The 9,860-nt window shown below is 33.6% G+C and overlaps 2 non-coding genes across 2 annotated transcripts; one reads left to right on the top strand and one right to left on the bottom strand.

Annotated features, from left to right (window-relative positions):
• Positions 1 to 546: 546 nt before the first annotated feature.
• Positions 547 to 686, bottom strand: LOC142981969 (U4 spliceosomal RNA). Its single transcript, XR_012959955.1, has one exon. It is a non-coding gene; the product is annotated as a U4 spliceosomal RNA (small nuclear RNA).
• A 4,129-nt stretch (positions 687 to 4,815) lies between these two features.
• On the top strand, positions 4,816 to 4,955 carry LOC142981968 (U4 spliceosomal RNA). The gene has a single exon (XR_012959954.1). It is a non-coding gene; the product is annotated as a U4 spliceosomal RNA (small nuclear RNA).
• The last annotated feature ends 4,905 nt before the right edge of the window (positions 4,956 to 9,860 follow it).

The raw sequence follows: 9,860 nt of genomic DNA, 5'->3' as shown, positions 1-9,860 counted from the left end.
TTATAAATGTATGTATATAATGAGGGTGCCATAATCACTTTGTGACAAAACCCTCGTAAATAAATAAAGAGAAAAAAAAAAAAAAAAAAACGTTTAAACTTTGCTCTTGGAGCTTTTAAAGCTTGTACACAATGTTGGGCTCGATACCCGTATTGTAGTTCCGGCTTTAAAAAATGTTCTGCAAAGAAAGGAATGCAAAATAAAATGATACTTGTAGAGTCTGATTTTACGTTGCAGTATTGAAGAAACTTGTTTTCATATCTAGGTATATCTATGAAGCAGAAACTTTTCACTGTCTCATACTCTACCATATATTGTGCGGTATTAACTCAACTCTAAGACCATGTAGAGCCAAACTTTTAATGTGTTAACGATAACTTAAAACTTCGGCAATGCAAGTGAGAATACGTTTTATGTGTTGTTCTATAGAGAATTTTAAATTAATGTTATTTACAGTTCCTGCCACATTCTGTAGAACTCTACCTACTAATAAAGCTGTCTGTATATATATTCCTATTAAGTTAGGATGTATTCTGTGTATATCAGGCTTATTACAGCCTTTCAAAAATTGCCATAGCGGACGGTATTTCACGTCCACAAGGCGGGGTATTGGTAAAGTTTTCAACTAGCAATAATCGCACCTCGGATAAACCTCATTGGTTACGATATTGCCTCTGCGCAAAGTTAACATTTTACCGCTCGCCGCCGCTATTATATACTGCCGGCGGTAACTTGCCGGCGCGAGTTTTAATTTTTCCTCTAACGCCATCTATCGAGCTGTGGGGTAGTTTTAGTGTCGTCTTTACAAATCATTTGTCTGAAACTCTCAATGCCACCCCTTAGTAATAATACATGTATTTAGGCTATACAATTTGATTACAAAGAAACATGTTTTAAAGGACAGCTGGTAGCCATAAATAGGAGGCTGGTGTTTCTTCATTCCATTATTTTTATTCTTTGGTAGAGTTAATGTCAATTTTAACTCCTATTAAAGCATTGAAAGGTGAAGTAAAGAATTACCTATGTTCACCAAAAGTAGTTTCGAATCAAAATATTTATCTCAGAAATTGTTGTGCATTCAGCCACTTTTGTAATACTATGCTATCTCTAATATTGCCTGAAATATACGGATTTTCATAAATATTACTTATACTTTCCAAAATATTCGGACACTACTTCGGCAAAAAGGTTAACTATAAATAGTAAGTTTTTTCCTAATATAATGAATAGCTACGAAATAGATATATGGCACAGTTTTTTATTGAATAACTTTCGTGGCTAGCCATTCTGAAAATATCTAGTTTTAGGAGGAATTCAATGTCCTCAATATGCAGAATGAAATGGCACTGTAATTAACTCAAGATCTAATATATCTTAGATACGAGATAGGTCTTACATCCAGCAGTAATACAGGTAAGGGTTTCATTACTCAATAACATTGCTCAATTCAAGAATTCAACTTAAAACTTCACTCTGTGCAAGTTTTTATAGACTACTGCAATGAGTATTTACGAACTTTAAAAAAACATTCTTCATTCTTTAAACGGTACAGAAAAACCGGCCAAGTGCGATTTGCACTCGCCCACGAATGGTTCCCTACTATCTATAAAAAATGCCCAAAAAAAAATTATGCATATTGTGTAGAGTCCACTTAAATATAGTTCATGTAGGTAATTTTTATTTTAAGTCATTTATTTTTTTAGTATTTGTTGCTTATTGACAATACTACCATATGGGACGAATAGCCAGGAAGAGAGAGAGAGAGAGAGTATTTGTTGCTTAGTTAATATCAATACATCATCTGGGATAATATAAACGTAACAACTGTCTTACTATCACGGTTCATACAATATAGCCTAGTGACAAACAGACAGACAGCAAATTGTCAGTAATAGGACAATGTTTTTATATTTTGTATACGGACCCCTAAAAACGTATAAAAGCAACGATTGAATGCGCGCATAACTTTAGAACTATTGTGTTGCCAATCAAAATAAAAGAATAAAGAGAAAGCTCAGTGATTCCAGTGTTGCCAGACGTAGTATTTTATTGTTTGTGTTCCCGTTATTGTTTGTAAACCTGTGTAGTTATCATCAAGTCGAGTTTTTATTGCTGTTCGTTTATTCCGATCTTTGTGTTTTATTTTAACGTGTTTATGTAGTAGAAATGAATATTAATACTGTTGAACATTTTTATTGGACTATAATATCACTCTTATTTTTAGTTTCTTTCTGAGCTTGCCAAACGCTGGGCGCTATTTAAAGTTATCATTACTTTACATTACATTTACTGCATTAGGGGGTCCAATAGCCCTCTGAAGATTGAATATTAAATGTAATTTAAATTATCATGATTCTTTACAGACACACAAATCAGCAACAACTGAGCTTAAATCTCTCAGAGAGTGCCCCTTTAACCATGTACTAAGCATTCATATTTACCCTACAAATAACATGAAAACCAAATGTCAAATAAAGGTGCCTATTAAATATTTCAAAGTTCTACAAACACTCACTTCTCCAAACTTGGCAACCACTTGGCAATCCCATCTCACGATACAAATGGATTACAAATATAATAATTATTTAAAAAGCTCATCGGGATTAATCGGGCTTGGTCGGAAGCTTGCTTCAATTAATCAAAAAAGGTTTCACTTCAATATAAATTACTCTCACGGTAATGGTGAAACTCAGTTCGTTAAATCGTTAGCTTTTCTGTGAATCTCATGTATTTAGTAATGATGTAAAGTAAATGTATCTGGCTGTGCGCTTTCAATTCCCCGAGTAGATACTTGGATTTTAAGTGGCTTTTGAGTATGGCGCATATCTTAGGTTTGTTAATGGCTTGTCTAATTGTCAATATGTAAGTTATCAGCTGTTTCTAAGAAATACTCTTATGAAGATATTTTGGGTCTCAAGAATTTTATGCTAGTTCTTTTACTTATTTGAAATGTGCTACGAATGCAAAATAAATTGTTTAACAATGTATTAAAATTACTTTTAAGAACTTTTCCTGTTGATTACACCATGATTACAATCTATAAAATTGTTCTTAAGAAAACAGCGATGCATAAAACCGTACTTTGTTACAAAGTAGATTGTTACCTGTTTTGTCGTGAAAACTAAGAAAGTGCCGCTTTTGTAAAGAGGCAAAATTATGGCAAAGTTGTTAAAGCAAATTGTTATTTTGTCTTCATGCAACTTTGTCAATTTTAAGGTTGCACACTTTAAATACTTGGAAACTTGCAACCTTAAATGGGAGTTTTATGAGGTACTAGGTTTCGACTGTGATTTCGTTTGCGTCGCTTTCTTTCTGTGAATTGGTTGCCTACTAATGACCAATTTTGATTTAAAGTTGCTAAGTTAATTCGTAAAAAGTTAACTAAATGTCTAACAGTTATACCTATTCGCATTTGAAATCGAGTTTAGTGAAGAAGACCAAAGTAAAAGTGTCCAATTCATAATCTATCTTTAAATAAAACTTTATCAAAATGTGTGTACAAGTACCTAAGGGCCATTAAAATGTTTACAGTAGTTTTGTACAAAATCCATACAAATATCTTATAAAGATTTTATTATAAGATCTTTGAGTTAAGTCGTTATACCGTTAAAGTCTACCTTCCTTTTAAACTGTATTTATTTTAAACTGGTTTACAGTGTCAAAGAAAGTTACAGCCCCGTAATTCCAGCTCAAGTTTGCAAGAATACAAAACAAAAAAGTATCGTTGTCCTTTTTTTTCTTTGTCAAAAGCGCTGTGAGGAAAAGGGACAAAAAACTGTTTGACGAGGGATGACCATTGTTTGTCACAATGTCCGTTCATGTCGTGATATGAAGAAGTGATAATAAAAACATATTTTTAAAAATTATTACACACAAATACACATGTTTCTGTGTAACGTCTTAAAAGTACTTTTATACAAGTGTATTTTTTGCTTCAACCAGTCTGAGTTGTCGTTGGATCTCTTTAAACCATGAACCACCTTCAGACATTCAGTCCTATATTGGTCCAACAATAGTTGTCAGTAAAAAAATACTTATACTATAAAACAAAATAAGGATTCAAATCTTAATATGAAAACCCATATTGCATTCAGAAATACTAATTAATCATCCAATATACATAAATTAGATTTTGACCAAAACTCTACTTTTTACGTATATCGATCAAAGGGATATATCGATCATAATACACAAATAAAAACAAACTTAGTAAGGGTGTAAGTACAGTGTTGGTATATCTCTCCACGAACAAACACAATCAAACAATGAACCAATAATTATGTCGACTCTACACGGAAACCACCGGCCTATAAATCAGTATCAGCGCATTCAACGACCTCACTACCTGTACTCATTAGCAGATTAGCTGTTTGCTTAGTGGACGTAATAGGTAAACAATTATTTAGAACTAACTATGCATTTAAAATTATAAGTCATATGGTAGAGCAAGCGTTTCGTTTTAATAAAATAATAGCTTCTGTGTTAAACTTGACAATATTTTTGTTTGTAGAGCTCAAGTCCAAAATATTTATTACTTACGTGTATTTAAAATCATCTCTGCATAGTCTACGGACGTTATTAACTTATCATTATTTCCAGCTGTCTGTCTTTATAATTGGTTTCTTGTAATAAAATTGTAAAGTAAAAAAAACTTTTATGAGAGGTTCGAGGAACGAGAGTTCTGAACAAAAGATTTGTAGAGACGACACAAAAACTACCTCATCGCTCGATAGATGGCGTTAGAGGAAAAATTAAAACTCGCGTCGGCAGGTTACCGCCGGCAGTATATATAGCGGCGGCGAGCGGTAAAATGTTAACTTTGCGCAGAGGCAATATCGTAACCAATGAGGTTTATCCGAGGTGCGATTATTGCTAGTTGAAAACTTTACCAATACCCCGCCTTGTGGACGTGAAATACCGTCCGCTATGGCAATTTTTGAAAGGCTGTAATAAGCCTGATATACACAGAATATTACTTCTCGAGATATATAGCGGTGCAGAGGGCGCTACTAGTAGGTAGAGTCCTTTTCTTTGAGACTCGGAGTACAAGCCGCCTATCTTAAAATGGTTTTAACGAGTAGTGAATCAGTAGCGGGTTAACTTTACTGTCCTAACAACTCTATGTCGTTATAAATAGAGAGACCTAGTAATTGAGACTAAACATTGGAAAACGCAGATAAGTAGAGTCGGTATTAGAAAGAAAGCCGCCATCGGTTTTAAGCCTTGTTTTTCATACCCACAAAATTAAATTATCCTAACTTATAATACGCGTTTTAAAAATTAAAAAATACTGTATTTTCCAATAAGAAAACATGTCTTACAAGAATTTAAAGCATTACCTTACAATATCGTCGACTTGTGCACTGATCTAATCTGTAAGCGGTGCAACGTACGTACTATCGGAAGCTGTGCCCGTCTCCTAAGACAAACGGTGGCGCTCTCATGCATAATTCATACAAATCTGATCTCGTACTAGTTCTACGCTAATATTTGGACACTACCTGCTAGATTAGAAGAATAGAGAATTATTATACGTAGAGATTTATGGCAGCAGTTATTTAAGTGATATTGGAAATGTAGAGTCAGTAATTCGCGATTTATTAGTTTGGCTGTAGGGAAATTAAGTAGTCTGTTTGATCCTAGGCTTTAAGCTAGGTTATGCCAATTTTTTAAGTAACAGAAAGACAAATTGGCGTTTATAATATTAGTATATATATTTTATATATATATAATATTAGTATAAATAGTTGTAAAAAAAAAAGAAAGATAAAGATAAAAAAGTATGGAATAAGGTATTTAACTGTAAGATATTCAACAAAGATTTTGTGGTTCTTTAATCAGTTAGTGGATTTTGAAAGATGTATTTATAATGGAATGTAAACTGCATGATCAAAGCGATAACTAATTCACTGCGCAGCTACTAGCATTATAGCTTCCGTGTCGATTCCTTTATGAATATTTGGCTATATTTCAAGCATTGGTTCCGAATCTAGTTGCATTTTGTATCAGTTGTATGTCTGTAAAAGACGAAAAGTAAATGTGACCAATTTTACTTTAACCACCAAAATCGTCATAATTAGTATTGTGCTATTTTTTTATTTCTAAAACTAATTAAGTAGTTCGGGCAGAAAATTGCTCAATTAAAATTTCAATCGTATCTTCTTACCGTTAGATTCGTGAAACAAACCAATACTAGGAAACATTAGTGGGGTGCTATAATGAATGAACGAGGAACTAATTCTCCAGTCTTTGTTAACTGAAGCTAATGAGGGAAGGTGTTCACTCCTGTTTGAGTTACTAAGTGTGAAGGAAAACAACACTACGGCTTTGAATGGCAGTCTTAATTCTATTTAGGCGGTAGATTTCGAATTTCAGTAGATTGGAAACACTAATTTAACAAATGACAATTGTGTGTTCATATTAAATTCATTTTGGTTTTTAATTTCTCAAATATCTTACCAATTTTCTTGTACTATTGGTGTAAGAACTAGAGACTTTTTACTTTAGAGAGCAAATAAAGTATTAATATACATATATTATTGTAGATGTTTTATCATAATTGTATGGTTAACTATTGTATCGCATCCTACAAATTCTCTGGCAATTAAAATCAGTTAAGTTTTCAATTGTAAGTCACTTAATTATGCTGTAAAGTCTTAAACTATCATTATGACAATAGTGACCTGAATGATTACATTTTTAACGATAACATTAACGTCGAAATTGCCAAATATTAAAACACTATCCCATTTCGCAATACATGAAAAAGTTAACATATTTCATAAAACAATACATTTATTCGAGTCCTTGAATAAATATGCTATAAACGTGATTTAGAATTGAAGATAGATCCGCGGATATATGTAGAGATGTTATATAAATAGTTGTCACATGTGAAGCCGTCCGCGGAATGCGAAAAGGGAAATCATTTTGAAGGCGAGGGAATAAAGAAAATCTTTTGTACGTCTGTGACTGTTTTTTCAGGGCTATGCAGACGGGGTAAAATATGTGTCTGAATATAAAGTTATGTGGCTGATCACTCCGAAGTTTTTGTCCAACTGCCCAATGGGAGGTCATTATTGGTGCATCTTTCAGCGCTATTTACTAATTATTTAAGGTACTAATTACCAGTAGCAGTAGTACAGAAAAACTAATGAATTCGATTCCTCAATAAGCTTGATCAGGTCTTCTTTTAAATTTCGTGGGTTCGATTTGGGGTCGGTTTAGTTGTACTTGGTGTCTCTTGTCTGTATGCTTGTAGAAGTTACCGCGACGAAGGAGCAATTCTGAGTGTGGGAGTTGTTTTAAAAAAAAGTGTCAAATATCGTTAAATTACTAGAAGTACTTAACGAGTAAAGTTTAAATCGTAAAAATAAGAAAATAGCGTCATCATAGATTTCTATTTATCCTAAACAAGCCAACATCATCTCAACTTACATAACTTTTTCACCACAAAAAGTGTCCTCTAAGTTTCCCTCAGTACCAACAAAAAGTCGCCCACTCTGTACACCCTAGAAACATTTACCCCGAGCCCAAAAAGATTATCCCAATCACTAGTAGCTGTTGGGACCTCCGCTTACTTCTAGCCCCTAATGTTTTTGACGGGTATTTAGGCTTTGCAAAAACTGTTTACAGTCCCTTCGTGACGGCCCGATTTATTTCTGTAGAGATTTGTTTTACTTAAACCTTTGGTTGGAATTGTTTTAAATGTCATTGTTGACGTTTAAAAATAAATATTCTGTAATACTTTTGGATTCGTTGTTCAGTAGTTTTGCATTGTGGAGTTTTCTAGGGGTTAAAGTCTAGAAAGCGTGTAAGTTTACGTTCTTGAGCCGAGTTTAAACATCCTCCCAAACATACAAACTTGGTCTAGATGTCTATCCTTCAGAGATGCGATTAGATTTGTGACTTGACGGATTATGGCGTATACTCAAAGCCTGAACTTAACAAAAAAATAAGACGCCATAAAATTTGAAAACTGTGATCAATTTTAAAAGTATAATGTTGTGTGGTATTCAAGTACTTACACATCAGAAACTTTGACACATTTTTGGTGTGAATCTGTATTTTTTTCTAGCAAAGTAGGTAAGGTCGTGTCTTTTCTGGACTGTAGCAGACCTCTTTTCAGCATTAATAAGGCTAATGGTGAGTTGTACTTAGTAAAAAAGGTTCGTTAGCAATTTGATTTTTAATACTGATACTACATTTTTGAAGGTAAAATATCAAAGGCAGAGTTAAACGAGCTCGGCTGTTGAATGACGGACCCCTAAGGTTTTCTTCGAATCTTAGGTTTTGCAGACGAGCGGTTACATACCAAAAACATAAAAAAACACGAATGATATCTCCAAATATTTATTAAAATACTACAAAAACTCAAAAAGGAGCTAAAGCTGTTCAAAACACAAGTCAAAATTTGGTCACCCATCCATAATCCAACCTGAGTAAACGTTGCTTAACCTCTATATCACTTGACTGTTGTGAAGCTTTCATTGAAGAATAACTAATGCAACCAAATCAAAGGTTGCTTAACCTTGTTGTCACCTTAAGTCACTGAAAGTAGCCCTTCCCGTCTTTTCGTTAAAAAGAAAACGTAAACATTTTTCTCAACAAATTGGTAGTATTTTATAGAATAGCTTGTATTTTTCATCGAGCGGCGCAGGTGTAGAGTCGCAGGTAGTGTTAGTTTGTAGAGACAGTTTGTTTTTCTCTTTATTGGTGCCATATACTAGAGTGCTGCTCTATTTGCAGTGCAGTGGGAGGTTAGAAATAAAAATACGAAGTTGCAAAGAATTTTATATGATTAAACTATAACTACTTTTATTAATCTTTTAATATTCTGTTTGATTTTAATGTGAAGTATCAAAAAACCAGTACTTATTTTGGTTAACCTCTCAAGCGCCCGGCCACCGTGTCACGGTTGAATGTTCTACCCCCGTCAAGCGCCCCGCCACCGTGGTACGGCAAAACGATCTTACATTGAAAAAACGTAGAAACGAAATGCTAAAACTATGTTTATCCCTTTCAAACATATTTGATATTGAAGCTGATAAAACGAGACGACGATCTAATGCACACACTTGAATAAGTGGTTAATATAGGCCAGAGAGCACCTTAAACAACATCTGACCCAACGACATGTTCCTTTATTACCAATATTGTAAATCCTTTTTTTAACTAATTTTAAAGATTTGAGTATATTTTACGGTTGGATTTTAATGTCATTATTCATTAACTACACGATAAGACCTTTCGTCATATTATTTTTTTTGCCTAAAAATATTTATTAGACTTTCTTCAAACACATGCCTAAAGCACAAAATATTCAGATTAAACGGACTATTGTACTACCACTATCAAATATTATTTGTGGTTTATTTTTTTAATCTATAGCAAATTTTATGTAGATTCCAAATATATAAGGTATGACTAGGGTGTTAGTATTAAAATATGACGGAATCGGCGCTTAAACGCCAACCGCCAATTCAATTACGCGCGCCATTTTTGGCCCGGACGCTTAACGGTATATTTGAATTTTGACGTTGGGGCGCTCGAGAGGTTAAGAAGGTATATTTAGCAGTAGTTTATCTAAACAATTAAGTTCATTTAGCATATAAAAAATAATAGATAAACTACCGCTAAATGCACTCAGAAACCGGGCATTAGAAAACCATTGAACGGATTTTCATGAAATTTGGTACACAGGTATTTGAAACCTGATAGAACACATGATACTTTTCATTTCGAGAAATCGTTACATGCGGTCGGGGACTAAAACTAGTTAATGCATAATAATGTATTCCCCACACAATGGGACAAGCCTTAAAAGGTTCTATAAAGCAATTAAACACAAACCTTTAAAC

Source organism: Anticarsia gemmatalis, chromosome 20 (assembly GCF_050436995.1).
Source record: "Anticarsia gemmatalis isolate Benzon Research Colony breed Stoneville strain chromosome 20, ilAntGemm2 primary, whole genome shotgun sequence".
In the NCBI taxonomy this organism is placed as follows: Eukaryota; Metazoa; Arthropoda; class Insecta; order Lepidoptera; family Erebidae; genus Anticarsia; species Anticarsia gemmatalis.
The sequence above is the reverse complement of the archived record's forward strand: the minus strand, read 5'-3'. Positions and strand labels throughout refer to the sequence as shown.